This window comes from Dipodomys merriami, unplaced genomic scaffold, assembly GCF_024711535.1.
Source record: "Dipodomys merriami isolate MVZ:Mamm:240054 unplaced genomic scaffold, mDipMer1.0.p SCAF_46, whole genome shotgun sequence".
Taxonomy (NCBI): domain Eukaryota; kingdom Metazoa; phylum Chordata; class Mammalia; order Rodentia; family Heteromyidae; genus Dipodomys; species Dipodomys merriami.
The window spans coordinates 2,889,983-2,908,602 of record NW_027206024.1 but is presented as its reverse complement, the minus strand read 5'-3'; positions in this window follow the sequence as shown (position 1 = coordinate 2,908,602).

The window sequence follows — 18,620 nt, the reverse complement described above, 5'->3', positions numbered from 1 at the left end:
TTATGGTTACCTGTAGGGTGAGATTTAAGGTTAGGGTTAGTTTTAGGGTTATTGTGAGTGTTAGGCTGCAGTTGAGGGTGAGGGTGAAGGTGCGGTATAGGGTTAGGGTTAGGGTAAGGGTTAGGGTTTGTGAGTGTTAAGGTGAATGTGAGGTTAAGGGTTAGGCTGAGGGATAGGGTGAGGTTGAGGGATAGGGTTATGGTAAGGGTTAGGTTGAGGGTTAGGGTGATGGTTAGGGTTAGGGTTAGGGTTAGGGGGTGATGGTTAGGGTTAGAGTTAGGGTTAGGGGGAGGGTTAGGTTTAGTGTGAGGGTTAGGGTTAGGATTAGGGTTAGGATTAATGTGAGGGTAAGTGTTAGGTTCAAGGTTAGGGTGAGAGTGAGGGTTAGGGTTAGGGTTAGCATGAGTGTTAGGGTGAGGGTTAGGGTGAGGGTTATGGTGAGGATTAATGTGAGGGTTACGTTTAGGGTTAGGTTTAGGGTGAGCGTGAGGGATAGGGTGAGGGTTAGGTTAGGGTTAGGGTTAGGGTGAGGGTGAGGGTGAGGTTTAGGGTTAAATTTCGGTTGAGGTTTAGGTTTAGGGTGAGGGCTAAAGTGAGGGTGTGGGTTAGGGTGAGTGTGAGGGTGAGGGTGAGGTTTTCAGTTAGGTAAGGATTAGGGTTAGGGTTAGGATTAGGGTGAAGGTCAGGTTTAGGATTGGGGTTAGGTTTAAGTTTAGAGTGAGGTTTAGGTTTAGGGTTAGACTGAGGGTGAGGGTTAGGGTGAGGGTTAGGATTACGGTTAGGGTAAGGGTTTGTTTTAGGGTGAGGATTAGGGTTAGGGTGAGGGTGAGTTTTAGGGTTAGGGTTAGGGTTAGAGTGAGGGTTAGTGTGAGGGTTAGGGTTAGGGTTAGGGTGAGGGTGAGGGTGAGGTTGAGGGTTAGGGTTAGGGTGAGGGTGAGGGTTAGTGTGAGGGTTAGGGTTAGGATTAGGGTGAGGGTTTGGGTTAGGGTGAGGGTTAGGGTTAGGGTGAGGGTTAGGGTTAGGTTTAGGGTTAGGGTTAGGGTGATGGTTAGGATGAGGTTTAGGGTTAGGGTTAGTGTTAGTGTTAGGATAAGGGTTAATGTGAGGGTTAGGGTGAGGGTGAGGGTTCGGTTTAGTGTTACGTTTAGGGTGAGGATTAATGCGAGGGTGAGATTTAGGTTTATGGTTAGGTTGAGGGTGAGGGTTCGGGTTAGGGTTAGGGTGATGGTGAGGGTGAGGGCTAGGGTTAGTGTTAGCGTGAGGGTGAGGGTGAGGGTTTGCCTTAGGGTTAGGGTTAGTGTGAGGATAAGGATTAGGGTGAGGTTTAGGTTGAGGGTGAGGGTTAGGGTTAGTGTTAGGTTTATGGTGAGGGTTAGTGTTAGGGTTAATGTTAAGCTAATGTTTAGTGTGAGTGACAGCGTTTGGGTTAGGTTTAGGGTTAGGGTGAGATTTAGGGTTAGGCTTAGGGTTAGGGTAAGTGTTAGAGTTAGGGTGAGGGTTATGGTTAGGGTTATGGTTAGGGTTAGGGTGAGGGTTAGAGTGAGGGTTAGTGTTAGGGTTAGGATTAGGGTGAATTTTTGGGTGAGGGTTTGTGTGACGTTTAGGTTTAGGGTGAGGGCTACGGTGATGGTGAGTGTTACGGTGTGTGTGAGTGTGAGGGGGAGGGTTTATTGTTGGTAAAGGTTAGGGTTAAGCTTAGGTTGAGGTTTAGGTTTAGGGTGAGGGCTATGGTGAGGGTGTGGATTAGCGTGAATGTGAGGGAGAGGGTGAGGCTTTCAGTTAGGTAAGGAATAGGGTTAGGGTTAGGGTTAGGATTAGGGTGAGGGTAAGGGTTAGGGTTAGGTTTAGGGTTAGCTTTGGAGTGAGGTTTAGGTTTAGGGTTAGGCTGATGGTGAGGGTTAGGGTGAGGGTAGGGTTAGGCTTAGGGTATGGGTTTGGGTTAGGATGAGTATTGGGGTTAGGGTTAGGGTGAGATGTAGGGTTAGGGTTAGTGTGAGGGTTAGGGTTAGTGTTAGGATTAGGGTTAGGGTTAGGTTCAGGTTGAGGGTAAGGTTTAGGTTGAGGTTAGTGTGAGGCTGAGGGTTAGGGTTAGCATTAGGGTTAAGGTGAGGATTAATGTGAGGGTTAGGTTTAGGGTTTTGGTTAGGGTGAGGGTGAGGTTTACGGTGAGAGGTAGGGTTAGGGTTAGTGTGAGTGTTAGGGTTAGTGTGAGGGTTAGGGTTTGGGTTAGGCATAGGTTCAGGTTGAGGTTAAGGGTTATGTTGAGGGTTAGGGTGAGGGTGAGCTTTTGGGTTAGCGTTAGGGTTAGGGTGAGGATTAATGTGAGGGTTAGGTTTAGGGTTAGTGTTATGGTGAGGGTGAGGATTACGGTGAGGTTTAGGTTGGGGTTAGTGTTAGGTTTAGGGTGAGGGTGAGGTTGAGGTTTAGAGTTAGGGTTAGGGTGAGGTTTAGGTTTAGGGTGAGGGCTACGGTGAGGGTGTGGGTTAGGGTGAGACTGAGGGTGAGGCTGAGGTTTTCAGTTAGGTAAGTATTAGGTTTAGGGTTAGGGTTAGGGCGCGGGTAAGGGTTAGGGTTAGTGTTAGGTTTAGGATGAGGTTTAGGTTTAGGGTTAGGCTGAGGGTGAGAGTTAGGGTGACTGGTAGTTTTAGGTTTAGGGTAAAGTTTTGGGTTAGGGTGAGGGTTAGGGTTAGGGTGAGTGTGAGTGTGAGGGTGAGGGGGAGAGTTAGTGTTAATGTTAGGGTGAGGGTGAGGTTTAGTGTGAGTGTTAGTGTTAGGGTTAAGGTAAGTGTTAGGGTTACGGTGAGGGTTAGTGTTAGGGTTACGGTTAGTGTGATGGTGAGGGTGTTAGTTAGGGTTAGGGTTTGGGTGTTGATGAGGATGAGGGTTAGTGTTAGTGTTAGGGTGATGGTGAGAATGAGGGTTAGCCTTAGGGTTAGTGTTAGTGTTAGGATAAGGGTTAGGGTGAGGTTTATGTTGAGGGTGAGGGTTAGGGTTAGTGTTAGGTTTAGGGTGAGGGTTAGTGTTAGGGTTAGTGTTAAGGTGAGGGTTAGTGTGAGGGTGAGGGTTTGTGTTAGGGTTAGCGTTAGGGTGAGGGTTAGAGTGAGGGTTAGGGTTAGGGTTAGGGTGAAGTTTAGGGTGAGGGTTAGTGTGATGTTTAGGTTTAGGGTGAGGGCTACGGTGATGGTGAGTGTTAGGGTGTGTGTGAGTGTGAGGGGGAGGGTTTCCTTTAGGTAAAGGTTAGGGTTATGGTTAGGGTGAGGATTAGGTTAAGGGTGAGGGTTAGTTTCAGTGTTAGGGTTAGTGTGAGAGGTAGGGTTAGGGTAACTGTGAGGGTTAGGGTTCGGGTGAGGGTTAAGTTTAGGGTTAGGGTCAGTTTGAAGGTGAGGGTTAGGTTGAGGATTAGTGTGAGGCTGAGGGTTAGGGTTAGCTTTAGGGTTAAGGTGAGGATTAATGTGAGGGTTAGGTTTAGGGTTAGCGTTAGGGTGAGGGTTAGTGTGAGGGTTAGGGTTAGGGTTAGGGTGAGGGAGAGGGTGAGGTTTAGGGTTAGGGTTAGGGTGAGGTTTAGGTTTAGGGTGAGGGCTATGGTGAGGGTGTGATTTAGGGTGAGTGTGAGGGTGAAGGTGAGGGTTAGGGTTTGGTTTAGGTTTAGGGTGAGGCTTAGTGTGAGGGTTAGTGTTAGGGTTAGTGTAAGGGTTCGGGTTAGGTTGAGGGTTAGGTTTCAGGTTAGGGTTAGGGTGAGGGTGAGGTTGAGGGTTAGGCTTAGGGTTAGTGTGAGGATAAGGGTTCGGGTGAGGTTTAGTGTGAGGGTTAGGATTAGGGTTAGAATAAGTGTTAAGTTTAGAGTGAGGGTTAAGTTTAGGGTTAGGGTTAGGGTGAATGTGAGGGTGAGTGCTAGCGTTAGGGTTATTGTGAGGATATCATTTTGGGTGAGGGTTAGGTTTAGGTTTAGGTTTACAGTTAGGTTTAGGTTTAGGGTTAAGGTGAGGGTGAGGGTTAGGGATAGGTTTAGGGTTAGGGTGAGTGTTAGGGTTAGGGTGGAATTTTAGGTGACGGTGAGTGTTAGGGTTAGGCTGAGTTTGAGTATGAGGGTTAGGGTGAGGGTGAGGGTGAGGGTGATGGTGAGGGTTATTGTTAGGATTAGTGTGAGGTTTAGGGTTAGAATTAGGGTTTGGTTATATGTTAGGGTGACGGTGACAGTGAGGGTGAGTGTTAGGGTTAGGATTAGTGTTAGGGTGAGTTTCAGGTATAGGGTTAAGGTTAGGATGAGTGTTAGATTTAGAATTAGGTTTAGGGTTAGGGTTATTGTTAGGTTTAGGGTTAGGGTTAGGGTAAGAGTGCTGTTTAGGGTTAGGTTAGGGTGAGGTTTAGGTTCAGGGTGTGGGATATGGTGAGGGTGAGGTTTAGGGTGAGTGTGAGTGTGAGGGTGAGGGTAAGGGTTACGATTTGGGTTAGGGTTATGTTAAGGCTGAGGGTGACAGTGAGTGTGAGGGTGAAGGTTAGGTTTAGTTTTAGGGTTAGGGTGAGGGTGAGGTTTGGGTTAGGTTTAGAACTAGGGTTAGGGTTAGAGTTAGGCTGAGGGTGATGGTGAGGGTGAGGGTGAAGATTAGATTTAGGTTTAGGGTTAGGGTTAAGGTGAGGGCTCGGGTGAGTGTGAGGGTTAGGGTGAGAATGAGGGTGAAGGTGAGGGTTTCGGTTAGGGAAGAGTTAGGTTTAATGTTAGGGTGAGGATTATGTTGAATGTGAGGGTTAGTGTGAGGGTGAGGGTTAGGGTGAAGTTTAGGGTTAGAGTTAGGGTGAGGGTTAGGGTTAGGGTTAGGGTGAGGGTGAGGGACAGGGTGAGAGGTAGGGTTAGGGTTAGTGTGAGGGTTAGGGTTAATGTTAGGGTTAGGGTTAGGGTTAGGGTCAGGTTGAGGGTAAGGTTTAGGTTGAGAGTTAGTGTGAGGATGAGGGTTAGGGTTAGCTTTAGGGTTAGGGTGAGGATTAATGTGAGGGTAATGTTTAGGGTTATGGTTAGGGTGAGAGTGAGGTTTAGGGTGAGGTTTAGGGTTAGGGTTAGTGTGAGGGTGAGTGTGAGGTTTAGGGTTAGGTTTAGGGTGAGGTTTCGGTTTAGGTTGAGGGCTATGGTAAGCGTGTGGGTTAGGGTGAGTGTGAGGGTGAGGGTGAGGTTTTCAGTTAGGTAAGGATTAGGGTTAGGGTTTGGGTGAGGATTAGGTTGAGGGTGAGGGTTAGTTTTAGGGTTAGGGTTAGGGAAAGGGTTAGGGGTAGGGTTATATTGAGGGTTAGGGTGATGTTTAGGGTGAGGCTGAGGGTTATTGTGAGCGTGAAGGTTCGGTTTAGGGTGAGTGTGAGGGTAAGGGTTAAGATTAGGGTTTGGTTAAGACTTAGGCTGAGTGTGAGGGTGGTGGTGAGGGTTAGGGTTAGGGTTATGGTTAGTGTTAGGGTTAGGGTAAGGGTGAGTGTTAGGGTTAGGATTAGGGTTAGGGTGAGTTTTAGATATAGGGTTAGTTTTAGCATGAGGGTTAGATTTAGAATTAGGGTTAGGGTTAGGTTTATTTTTGGGTTTGGGTTAGGCTTAGGGTAAGAGTGAGTTTTAGGGTTAGTTTTAGGGTGAGGTTTAGGTTCAGGGTGAGGGCTATGGTGAGGGTGAGGTTTAGGGTGAGTGTGAGTGTGAAGGTGAGGGTAAGTGTTACGATTTGGGTTAGGGTTATGGTAAGGCTGAGGGTGAGAGTGAGGGTGAGGGTGAAGTTTAGGTTTAGGTTTAGGGGTAGGGTGAGGATGAGGTTGAGGGTTAGGTTTAGGACTAGGATTAGGGTGAGAGTTATGGTGAGGGTGATGGTGTGCCTGAGGGTGAAGATTAGGGTTAGGGTTAGGGTTAGGGTTAAGGTGATGGCTAGGGTGAGTTTGAGGGTTCTTATAAGAATGAGGTTGAAGTTGAGGGTTTCGGTTAGGGAAGAGTTAGGTTTAATGTTAGGGTGAGGATTAGGTTGAATGTGAGGGTTAGTGTGAGGGTGAAGCTTTGGGTGAGGGTAAGGGTGAGGGTTAGGTTGTGGTTTATGATTAGGTTTATAGTGAGGTTTAGGGTGACGTTGAGGGTTAGGGTTAGGTTTAGGGGAAGGTTTAGAGTTATGTTGAGGGATAGGGTTAGGTTTAGGGCTAGGGTTAGGGTGAGGGTGAGGGTTAGGGTTAGGGTTAGGGGTAGGGTTAGGGTGAGGTTGAGGGTTACCGTTAGGGTTAGCGTTAGGGTGAGGGTGAGGGTTAGGGTGAGAGGTTGGGTTAGGGTTAGTGTGAGGGGTAGGGTTAGTGTGAGGGTTAGGGTTAGGGTTAGGGTCAGGGTGATGGTAAGGTTTAGGTTGAGTGTTAATGTGAGGGTGAGGGTTAGGGTTAGCTTTAGGGTTAGGGTGAGGATTAATGTGAGTGTTAGGATTATGGTTAGGGTTAGGGTGAGTATGAGGGTTAGGTTGAGGGTGAGGGTTAGTGTAAGGGTTAGGGTTAGGGTTAGGGTGAGAATGAGGGTGAGGTTTAGGGTTAGGTTTAGGGTGAGGTTTAGGTTTAGGGTGAGGGCTAAGGTGAGGGTGTGGTTTAGGGTGAGTGTGAAGGTGAAGGTGAGGGTAAGGGTTAGGTTTAGGGGAAGGTTTAGGGTTAGGCTGAGGTTTAGGGTTAGGGTTAGGGCTAGGGTTATGGTGAGGGTGAGGGTTACGGTTAGGTTGAGGGGTAGGGTTAGGGTGAGGGTGAGAGTTAGGGTTAGAGTTAGGGTTAGCGTGAGGGTTAGGTTTTGGGTTAGGGTTAGTGTAAGAGTTAGGTTTAGGTTGAGGATTAGTGTTAGGGAGATGTGAAGGGTGACTGTGAGGGTTAGGGTGAGGGTGAGGGTGACAATGAATGTTGGGGTTAGGTTTAGGGTTAGCGTGAGGGTGAGGGTTAGGGGTAGGGGTAGGGTTTTGGTTAGGGTAAGGTTCAGGTTTAGTTTAGGTTTAGGGTGAGGGTGAAGGTGAGGGTTAGGGTTAGGTTTAGGGTTACAGTGAGGCTAGTGTCAGTTTTAGGGTTAGGGTTAGTGTAAGGGTTATTTTAAGGGTTAGAGAAAGGGTTAGGGTTATGGTGAGGTTTAGGTTTCAGGTTAGGGTTAGGTTGAGGGTGAGGGTGAGGTTTAGGCTTAGGGTTAGTGTGAGGATAGGTTTAGGGTGAGGGTTAGTGTGAGGTTTAGGGTTAGGGTTAGAGTAATTGTTAAGGGTAGAGTGAGGGTTAATTTTACGGTTATGGTTAGGTTGAGGGTGAGGGTGAGGGTTAGGTTTAGGGTTAGTGTGAGGATAAGGTTTAGGGTGAGGTTTAGGGTGAGGGTGAGAGTTAGGGTTAGCATTAGGGATAGGGTGAGTGTTAGGGTTAGGGTTAAGTTGAGGTTTAGGATTAGGGTTAGGGTTAGTGTAACGGTTAGGGTTAGGTTGAGGGTTAGGATTGGGGTGCTGTTTAGGGTGATGGTGAGTGTGAGTGTGAGGGTGAGGGTGAAGGTGATTGTGACGGTGAATGTTGGGTTAGGTTTAGGTTTACGGTGAAGGTGAGGTTTATGGTTATGGTTACGGTTAGGGTAAGGGATATTATGAGGGTGAGGGTGAGGGTGAGGGTGAGGGTTAGGGTTAGGATTAGGGTGAGGTTGAGAGTTTGTGTTAGCGTTAGTGTTAGGGTTAGGGTGAGGTTTAGGGTGAGGGTTAGGGTTACGGTTAGGGTTAGGGTGAGGTTTAGGGTGAGGTTTAGGTTTAGGATTAGGGTTAGAGTGAGGGTTAGGGTTAGGGTTATGTTGAGGTTTAGGTTTAGGTGGAGGGATACGGTGAGGATGAGCGTTAGGGTGAGTGTGAGGGTGAGGGTGTGGTTTTCAGTTAGGTAAGGGTTTGGATTATGGTTAGTGTGAGGGTTATGGTTAGGTTTAGAGTGAGGGTTAGGGTTAGGGAGATGTTTAGTGTGAGGCTGAGGGTTAGGGTGAGGTTGAGGGTTCAGGTGAGGGTTCGGGTTCGGGTGAGGATTAGGTTGTGGATTATTGTTAGGCTTTGGGTGAGGTTTAGGCTGACGGTGAGGGTGAGGGTGAGGGTTATGGTTAGGTTGAGGGTTAGGGTTAGGGTTAGGATTAGGGTGAGGGTGAGGGTGATGTTTAGGGTGAGGGTGAGGGCTAGGTGAGGTTTAGGGTTGAGGTTAGCATGAGGTTTAGGTTGTGGGAGTGGGTTAAGGTTAGGGTGAATTTTAGGGTGAGGGGTACGGTTAGGGTTAGGGTTACGGTGCGGGTTAGCGTAAGGATGAGGGTGAGCGTTATTCTTAGGGTTAGGGTTAGGGTTAGGGTGAGTGTGAGGGTTAGGGTTAGGTTTAGGGTAAGAGTTAGGGTTAGTGTGAGGGTTAGTGTGAGGGTTAGGGTTAGGGTTAGGGTTAGGGTGATGGTGACAGTGAGGGTGAGGGTTAGGGTTAGGATTAGGGTTATGGTGACTTTTAGGTTTAGGGTTAGGGTTAGGGTGAGGTTTAGGGTTATTATTAGGGTTAGGGTTTGGGTTTTTGTTAGGGATAGTGTTAGGGTTAGGGTTAGGTTTAGGGTGAGGTTTACGTTAGGGTGAGGGCTATGGTGATGGTGTGGTTTAGGGTGAGTGTGAGGGTGAGGGTGAGGGTAAGGGTTATGATTTGGATTAGGGTTATGGTAAGTCTGAGGATGACGGTGAGAGTGAGGGTGAAGTTTAGGATTAGGGTTAGTGTTAGGGTGAGGGTGAGGTTGAGGGTTAAGGTTAGGCTGAGGGTGACAGTGAGGGTTTCGGTTAGGGAAGAGTTTAATGTTAGGATTGAGGATTAGTTTGAATGTGAGGGTTAGTGTGAGGGTGAGGGTTAGGGTGAGTGTTAGGGTCAGAGTTAGGGTGAGGGTTAGGGTTAGTGTGAGGGTTAGGGTTAGGGTTAGGGTTAGGGTCAGGTTGAGGGTAAGGGTTAGGTTGAGTGTTAGGGTGAGGGTGAGTGCTAGCGTTAGGTTTAGAGTGAGGTTTAATGTGAGGGTTATGTTTAGGTTTAGAGTGAGGGTGAGGGTGACGGTTAGGGTGAGGGTTAGGTTAGGGTTAGGGTTAGGGTTAGGGTTAGGGTGAGGGTGAGGGTGAGGTTTAGATTTAGGGTGAGGGCTACGGTGAGGTTGTGTGTTAGGGTGAGTCTGAGAGTGAGGGTGAGGTTTTCAGTTAGGTAAGGATTACGGTTAGGGTTAGGGTTAGGGTGAGGGTAAGGGTTAGGTATAGGTTTAGGGTTAGGTTTAGAATGAGGTTTAGGTTTAGGGTTAGGCTGAGGGTGAGGGTTAGGTTTAGAGTTAGGGTAAGGTTTTGGGTTAGGGTGATGGTTTGGCTTAGGTTTCGGTTTAGTGTGAAGCTGAGTGTGAGGGTTAGGGTTAGGGTTAGAGTTAGGGTGAGGGTTAGTGTGAGGGTTAGGTTTAGGTTTAGGGTAAGTCTTAGGGTTACGGTGAGGGTTAGGTTTAGGGTTAGGGTTAGGATGAAGGTGAGGGTGAGGGTGAGTGTGACGTTTAGGTTTAGGGTGAGGGCTACGGTGATGGTGAGTGTTAGGGTGAGTGTGAGTGTGACGGGGAGGGTTTCCGTTAGGTAAAGGTTAGGGTTATGGTTAGGGTGAAGATTAGGTTAAGGGTGAGGTTTAGTTTGAGTGTTAGGGTTAGGGTGAGAGGTAGGGTTAGGATTAGTGTGCGGGTTAGGGTTAGTGTGAGTTTTAGGGTTAGCGTTAGGATCAGGTTGAGGGTAAGGGTTAGGTTGAGGGTTAGTGTGAGGGTGAGGGTTAGGGTTAGCTTTAGAGTTAGGGTGAGGATTAATGTGAGGGTTAGGGTTAGGTTTAGGGTGAGGGTTAGTCTGACGGTGAGGGTGAGGGTGAGGTTTAGGGTTAGGTTGAGGTTTAGGATTAGAGTTAGGATTAGGGTGAGTGTGAGGGTGATGTTTAGGGTGAGGTTGAGTCCTAGGTTGTGGGTAAGGGTTCAGGTTAGCATGAGGTTTAGGGTGTCGGAGGGTTAGGGTGAAGTTTAGGGTGAGGGGTAGGGTTAGGGTTAGTGTTACAGTGAGGGTTAGGGTGAGGATGATGGTGAGCGTTATTGTTAGGGTTAGGGTTAGGGTTATGGTGAGTGTGAGGGTTTGGATTAGTGTTAGGGTGAGCGTTAGGGTTACAGTGAGGGTTAAGGTGAGGGTGAGGTTGAGGGTCAGGGTTAGGGTGACGGTGACAGTGAGGGTGACGGATAGGGTTAGGATTAGGGTTACAGTGAGTTTTAGGTTTATGGTTAGGGTTAGGGTTAGGATTAGGCTTAGGGTTTGAGGTACTGTTAGGGTTAGGGTAAGAGTGAGGTTTAGGGTTAGGTTTAGGGTGAGATTTAGGTTTAGGGTGAGGGCTATGGTGAGGGTGTGGTTTAGGGTGAGTGTGAGGGTGAGGGTGAGGGTAAGTGTTAAGATTTGGGTTAGGGTTATGTTAAGGCTGAGGATGACGGTGAGAGTGAGGGTGAAGGTTAGATTTAGGGTTAGGGTTAGGATGAGTGTGAGGTTGAGGGTTAGGTTTAGGATTAGGGTTAGGGTTAGGGTTAGGCTGAGTGTGACGGTGAGGGTGAGGCTGAAGATTAGGGTTAGGATTAGGGTTAGGGTTAAGGTGAGGGCTAGCGTGAGTGTTAGTGTTAGGGTGAGAATGAGGGTATACCTGAGTGCTTCAGTTAGGTAAGATTTAGGTTTATTGTTAGGGTGAGGATTAGGTTGAATATGAGGGTTAGTGTGAGGGTGAGGGTTAGGGTGAGTGTTAGGGTCAGAGTTAGGGTTAGGGTGTGGGTTAGTGTGAGGTTTAGGGTTAGGGTGAGGGTGAGGGTTACGGTGAGAGGTAGGGTTAGTGTGAGGGTTAGGGTTAGGTTTAGGGTTAGGATTAGGGTGAGGGTAAGGGTTAGGTTTAGGATTAGGGTTAGGTTTAGAATGAGGTTTAGTTTTAGGGTTAGGCTGAGGGTGAGGGGTAGGGTTATGGTTACAGTAAGGGTTTGGTTTAGGGTGAGGGTTAGGTTTAGGGTGAGGGTGAGGATGAGGGTGAGGGTGAGTTTTAGGGTGACAGTTAGATTTAGGGTTAGGGTGAGGGTGAGGGTTACGGTGTGAGGTAGGGTTAGGGTTAGTGTGAGGGTTAGGTTTTGTGTGAGGGTTAGGGTTAGGGTTAGGGTTAGGATTAGGGTGAGGGTAAGGGTTAGGGTTAGGGTTAGGGTTAGGTTTAGACTGAGATTTAAGTTTAGGTTTAGGCTGAGGGTGAGGGTTAGTGTGACCGGTAGGGTTAGGGTTAGGGTAAGGGTTTGGGTTAGGGTGAGTGTTAGGTTTAGGGTTAGTGTTAGGGTGAGAGGTTGAGGGTAAGGGTTAGGTAGAGGGTTAGGGTGAGGGTAAGGTTTAGTGTTAGCGTTAGGTTTAGGGTGAGGATTAATGTGAGGGTTAGGGTTAGGGTTAGGGTTAGGGTGAGGGTGAGGTTTAGGGTGAGGGTTAGGTTAGGGTTAGGGTTAGGGTGAGGGTGAGGGTGAGGTTTAGGGTTAGGTTGAGGTTTAGGTTTAGGGTGAGGGCTACGGTGAGGGTGAGGTTTAGGGTTAGTCTGAGGGTGAGTGTGTGTGCTTCAGTTAGGTAAGGATTAGGGTTAGTGTGAGGGTGAGGTTAAGGGTTAGGGTTAGATTTAGAATGAGGTTTAGGGTTAGGCTGAGGGTGAGGGGTAGGGGTAGGGTTAGGGTAAGGGTTTGGGTTAGGGTGAGGGTTAGGGTAAGGGTGAGTGTTAGGGTCAGAATTATTGTGAGGGTTAGGGTTAGGGTTAGGTTTAGGGTTAGCATGAGGGTGTGGGTTATGGTGTGAGGTAGGGTTAGGGTTAGTGTGAGGGTTAGGCTTAGTGTGAGGATAAGGGGTAGGGTGAGCGTTATTGTGTGGGTTAGGGTTAGGGTTAGAGTAATTGTTAAAGTTAGAGTGAGGGTTAAGTTTAGGGTTAGGGTTAGGGTGAGGGTGAGGGTGAGGGATAGGTTTAGGGTTAGTGTGAGGATAAGGGTTAGGTTGAGGTTTAGGGGGAGGGTGAGTGTTAGGGTTTGCATTAGGGTTAGGGTGAGATTTATGGTTAGGGTTAGGGTTAGTGTTACGTTGAGGGTTAGGGATAGGGTTAGGGTTAGTGTAAGGGTTAGGATTAGGTTGAGGGTTAGGTTTAGGGTGATGTTTAGCGTGATGGTGAGGGTGAAGGTGACTGTGACGGTGAATGTTGGGATTAGGTTTAGGTTTAACGTTAATGTGAGGATTAGGTTTATGGTTACGGTTATGGTAAGGGATAGGTTGAGAGTGAGGGTGAGGGTGAGGGTGAAGGTTAGGGTTAGGGTTAGGGTGAGGGTGAGAGTCAGGGTTAGCGTTAGGGTTAGGGTGAGGATGAGGGTTAGCGTGAGGGTTAGGGTTACAGTTAGGGTTAGGATTAGGGTGAGTTTTAGGGTGATGGTTTGGGTTAGGGTTAGGGTTAGGGTCAGGGTTCCAATTAGGGTTATTTTGAGGCTTAGGTTTAGGGTGAGGGCTATGGTGAGGGTGAGTGTTAGAGTGATTGTGAGGGTGAGGTTGTGGTTTTCGGTTAGGTAATGGTTTGGGTTATGGTTAGTGTTAGGGTTATGGTTTGGTTTAGAGTGAGGGTTAGGGTTAGGAAGATGTTTAGTGTGAGGCTGAGGGTTAGATTGAGGGTGAGGATTCAGGTGAGGTTGAGGGTTCGGGTTCAGGTGAGGGTTAGGTTGTTGGTTAGGGTTAGATTCAGTGTGAGGGTTAGGCTGACGGTGAGGGTGAGGCTTAAGATTAGGGTTAGGGTTAGGGTGAGGGTAAAGGTGAGGGCTAGCGTGAGTGTGAGTGTTAGGGTGAGAATGAGGGTGAACGTGAGGGTTTCGGTTAGGTAAGAGTTAGGGTTATTGTTAGGGTGAGGATTAGGTTGAATGTGAGGGTTAGTGTGAGGCTGAGGGTTAGGGTGAGTGTTAGGGTCAGAGTTAGGTTGAGGGTTAGTATTAGGGTTAGGTTTAGTGTTAGGGTGAGGGTGAGGGTTACCGTGAGAAGTAGGGTTAGGGTTAGTGTGAGGGTTAAGTTTAGTGTGAGGGTTAGGGTTAGGGTTAGAGTTAGGGTGAGGTTGAGGGTAAGGGTTAGGTTGAGGGTTAGGATTAGGGTTAGGTTTAGGGTTAGGGTAAGCGTTAGGGTTAGCGTGAGGATTAATGTGAGGGTTATGTTTAGGGTTAAGGTTACGGTGAGGGTGAGGGTTAGGGTGAGTGTTAGGTTAGGGTTAGGGTTAGGGTAAGGGTGAGGGTGAGGTTTCGGTTAGGGTTAGGGTGAGGTGTAGGTTTAGGGTGAGGGCTACAGTCAGGGTGTGGTTTAGGGTGAATCTGAAGGTGAGGGTGAGGTTTTCACTTAGGTAAGGATTAGGGTTAGGGTTAGAGTTAGGGTTAGGGTGAGGGTAAGGTTTAGGGTTAGGATTGGGGTTAGTTTTAGGGTGAGGTTTAGGTTTAGGTTTAGGCTAAGGGTGAGGGTTAGGGTAAGGAGTAGAGTTAGGGTTAGGGTAAGGGTTTGGGTTAGGGTGAGGGTTAGGGTTAGGGTTAGGGTGAGGGTGAGGGTGAGGGTTAAGTTTAGGGTAAGGGTTAGGGTGAGGGTGAGGTTGAGGGTTAGGCTTAGGGTTAGTGTGAGGATAAGGGTTAGGGTGAGCGTTAGTGTGAGGGTTAGGGTTAGAGTAATTGTTAAGGTTAGAATGAGGGTTAAGTTTAGGGTTAGGGTTAGGGTGAGGGTGAGGGTGAAGGTTAGGTTTAGGGTTAGTGTGAGTATAAGGGTTAGGATGAGGTTTAGTTGAGGGTGAGTGTTAGGGTTAGTATTACGGTTAGGGTGAGCGTTAAGGTTAGTGTTAGGGTTAGGGTTAAGTTGAGGGTTAGGGTTAGGGTTAGGGTTATTGTAGGAATTAGGGTTAGGTTGAGGGTTAGGGTTAGGATGATGTTTAGGGTGACGGTGACTGTTAGGGTGAGGGTGAGAGTGAAGGTGACGGTGACGGTGAATGTTGTGGCTAGGGTTAGTATTAAGGTGAAGGTGAGGGTTAGGGTAATGTTTACGGTTAGGGTAAGGAATAGGATGAGGGTGAGTTTGAGTGTGAGGGTGAGGGTTAGTGTTAGGGTTAGGGTGAGGCTGAGAGTTAGGGTTAGCGTTAGTGTTAGGGTGAAGGTGAGGGTGAAGGTGATTGTCACGGTGAATGTTGGGGTTAGATTTAGGTTTACGGTGAAGGTGAGGGTTAGGGTTATGGTTATGGATAGGGTAATGGATATTATGAGGGAGAGGGTGAGGGTGAGGGTGAGGGTTAGGGTTAGGATTAGGGTGAGGTTGAGAGTTTGTGTTAGCGTTAGTGTTAGGGTGTGGGTGAGGGTTAGGGTGAGGGTTAGTGTTACGGTTAGGGTTAGGGTTAGGTTGAGGTTTAGGGTGAGGGTTAGGGTTAGCGTTAGGGTGAGGGTTAGGGTTAGGGTAATGAGGTTTAGGTTTAGGGTGAGGGCTATGGTGAGGGTGAGTGTGAGGGTTAGTGTGAGGGTGAGGGTGTGGTTTTTGGTTAGGTAAGAGTTTGGGTTATGGTTAGTGTTAGGGTAACGGTTAGGCTTAGAGTGAGGGTTAGGGTTAGGGAAATGTTTAGTGTGAGGCTGAGGGTTAGGGTGAGGGTGAGGGTTCAGTTGAGGGTAATGGTTCGGGTTCGGGTTAGGTTGTGGGTTAGTGTAAGGTTTAGGGTGAGGGTTAGGATGATGGTGAGGGTGAGGGTGAGGGTTACGGTTAGTTTGAGTGTTAGGGTTAGGGTGAGGATTAGGGTGAGGTTGAAGGTGATGTTTAGGGTGAGGTTGAGTGCTAGGGTGAGGGTTAGGGTCCAGGTTAGCATGAGGTTTAGGGTGTGGGAGTGGGTTAGGGTTAGGGTGAAATTTAGGGTGAGGGGTAGGGTTAGGGTTAGTGTTACGGTGAGGGTTAGTGTGAGCGTTATTGTTAGGGTTAGGGTTAGGATTCGGGTGAGTGTGAGGGTTAGGGTGAGGGTGAGGTTGAGGGTCAGGGTTAGAGTGACAGTGACAGTGAGAGTGAGGTTTAGGGTTAGGATTAGGTTTACGGTGAGTTTTAGGTTTAGGTTTAGGTTTAGTGTGAGGGTAAGGATCAGGGTTAGGGTTAAGGTGAGTGTGAGTGTAGGGGTGAGGGTTAGGTTTAGGGTGAGGCTTAGTGTGAGGTTTAGGGTTACGGTTAGAGTAAGGTTTAGTGTTAAGGTGAGGGTTAGGTTTCAGGTTAGGGTTAGGGTGAGGGTGAGGTTGAGGTTTAGGCTTAAGATTAGTGTGAGGATAAGGGTTAGGGTGAGGGTTAATGTGAGGGTTAGGGTTAGGGTTAGAGTAAGTGTTAAGTTTAGAGTGAGGGTTAACTTTAGGTTTAGGGTTAGGGTGAGGGTGAGGGTGACGGTTAACTTTAGGGTTAGTGTGAGGATAAGGGATAGGGTGAGGGTTAGGATTAGGTTTAGGTTTTGAGTTAGGTTTAGGTTTAGGGTTAGGGTGAGGGTAAGGGTTAGGATGAGTGTGAGGGTGAGGGTGAGGGTAGGGGTGATCTTGAGGGTTAGGTTTAGGTTGAGGATGAGGGTTAGGGTGAGGATTAGGGTTAGTTTTAGGGTTAGGGTTAAGCTGAGGGTGAGGGTGAGGGTTAGGGTTAGTTTTGGGTTAGGGTGAACGTGAGGTTGACGGTGAGTGTTAGGGTGAGGTTGACAGTGATGGTGGGTGTTAGGGTTAGGATTAGGGTTAGGGTGAGTGTGAGAGTTAGGGTAAAATTTAGGATGAGGCTGAGGTTGAGGGTTAGGGTTAAGGTTAGGGTTAGGGTGAGGGTAAGGGTTAGGTTTAGGGTTAGGGTAAGCATTATGTTTAGGGTGAGGGTTAGAGTTAGTGTTACCTTGAGCTTAGTGTTAGGGTTAGGGTTAATGTAAGAGATAGGGTTAGGGTGAGGGTTAGTGTTTAGGTTAGGGTGAGGGTTAGGGTCAGGGTTAGGTTTAGAGTGAGGTTTAGGGTTAGGGTTAGGGTGTGGCTGAGCGTTAGGGTTAGCTTTAGGTTTAGGGTGAGGGTTAGGGTTGGGGTGAAGTTTAAGGTGATGGTGAGGGTTAGGGTGAGGGTGAGGGTTCGGGTTAGGGTTAGGGTGAGGGCTAGGTTTAGTGTGAGTGTTAGGTTGAGGGTGAGGTTGAGGGTCTGCTTTAGGGTGACTGTGATATTGTGGGTGAAGTTTAGGGTTTGGATTAGGGTCAGGGTGAGTTTTAGGTATAGGGTTAGGGTTAGGATTTGGTTTACAATTAGGATTAGGGTTAGGGTTAGGGTTATTGTTAGGGTTAGGGTTAGGTTTAGGGTAAGAATGATGTTTAGGGTTAGGGTTAGGGTGAAGTTTAGGTTCAGGGTGAGGTCTATCGTGAAGGTGAGGTTTAGGGTGAGTGTGAGGGTGAGTGTGAGGGTAAGGGTTAAGATTTGGGTTAGGGTTATGTTAAGGCTGAGGTTGACGGTGAGGGTGAGGGTGAAGATTAGGGTTAGGGTTGGGGTTAGGTTTAGGGTGATGGGTAGCGTGAGTGTGAGTGTTAGTTTGAAAATGAGGGTGAACGTGAGGGTTTCGGTTAGGTAAGAGTGAGGGTTATTGTTACTGTGAGGATTAGGTTGAATGTGAGGGTTAGTGTGAATGTTAGGGTTAGGGTGAGTTTTAGGGTCAGAGTTAGGGTGAGGGTTATGGTTAGGGTTAGGTTTAGGGTTAGGGTGAGAGTGATGGTTAGGGTGAGATGTAGGGTTAGGATTAGGGTGAGAGTTAGGGTTAATGTGAGGGTTAGGGTTAGGGTTATCATTAGGTTTAGGGTGAGGATTAATATGAGGGTTAGGTTTAGGGTTAGGGTTAGGGTGAGGGTGAGGTTTAGGGTGAGGGTTAGGTTTAGAGTTAGGGTTAGGGTGAGCTTTAGGTTTAGGGTTAGGACTATAGTTCAGTTGTGGGTTAGGGTGAGTCTGAGGGTGAGGGTGAGGTTTTCAGTTAAGTAAGGATTAGGGTTAGGGTTAGAGTTAGGGTTAGGGTGAGGGTAAGGCTTAGGGTTAGGGTTAGGCTTAGAGTTAGGTTTAGGTTTAGGGTTAGGCTGAGGTTGAGGGTTAGGCTGAGGGGTAGAGTTAGGGTTAGGGTAAGGGTTTGGGTTATAGTGAGGGTTAGGGTTAGGGTTAGGGTGAGGGTGAGGGTGAGGGTTATTGTGATGTTTAGGTTTAGGGTGAGGGCTAAGATGATGGTGAGTGTTAGGTTGAGTGTGAGGGTTGCCATTAGGTAAGGGTTAGGGTTATGCTTAGGGTGAGGATTAGGTTGAGGGTGAGGGTTAGTTTGACTGTTAGGGTTAGGGTGAGGGTTAGGGTTAGGGTTAGATTGAGGGTTAGGGTTAGGGTGATGTTTGGGTTGAGGCTGAGGGTTATGGTGAGGGTGAGGGTTCGCGTGAGGGTGAAGGTGAGGGTTAGGGTGTGGTTTAGGTTTAGGGTTAGCGTGAGGGTTAGGGTGACGGTGAGGGTTAGGGTGAGGTTGAGGGTTAGGGTTAGTTTTAGGGTGAGGGCTAGGTTTTCGATGAGGGTTAGACTGAGGGGTAGGATTATGGTTAGGATTAGTGTGACGGTGGTTAGCGTTATGGTTAGAGTTAGGTTTAGTATGAGGCTGAAGCTTACGGTGAGTTTTAGGGTGAGCATGAGGGTAAATTTTATCGTTTGGGTTAGGGTGAGGATTAGGGTTAGGCTCAGGTTTAGGGTGAGGGTTATGGTTCGTGTCATGTTTTCAGTGAGGGTGAGGGTTAGGATGAGGGTGAGGGTGAGGGTGATCATGAGGATTAGGTTTAGGGTGAGAATGAGGGTTAGGGTGAGGATTATTGTTAGATTTAGGGTAAGGGTTAGGGTGTGGGTGAGGGTGAGGGTTAGGGTTAGTTTGAGGGTTAGGTTGAAGGTGAGGTTGATGGTGAGGGTTAGGGTGAGGGTGACAGTGAGGGTGTGAGTTAGGGTTAGGATTAGGGTTTGGGTGAGTGTGAGAGTTAGGGTTAAGTTTAGGGTGAGGGTGAGGTTGATTTTTAGGTTTAGGGTTAGGGTTAGGGTGAGGGTAAGGGTTAGTTTTAGGGTTAGGGTAAGCGTTAAGTTGAGGGTGAGCTTTAGAATTAGGGTTAAATTGAGGGTTAGGGTTAGGGTTAGGGTTAGCATAAGAGTTAGGGTTAGGGTGAGGTTTACTGTTAGGGTTAGGGTGAGGGTTAGGGTTAGAGTGTGGTTTAGTTTTAGGGTGAGGGAGAGGGTTAAGGTTAGGTTTAGGGTTAGGGTGAGGGTTAGGTTTAGGGTGAAGTTTAGGGTGATTGTGAGGGTTAGGGTGAGGGTGAGGTTGAGGGTGAGGGTTAGGGTGAGGGTGAGGTTTAGGGTTAGGTTTAGGGTTAGCGTGAGGTTTAGGGTTGGGGTGAAGTTTAGGGTGATGGTGAAGGTTAGGGTGAGGGTGAGGTTGAGGGTGAGGGTTAGGGTGAGGGTGAGGGTAAGAGTGATGATGAGAGTTATTGTTAGGATTAGGGTGACAGTTAGTGCGAGGGTTAGGGTTAGGTTTAGGAGTTGGTTAAGTGTTAGGCTGAGT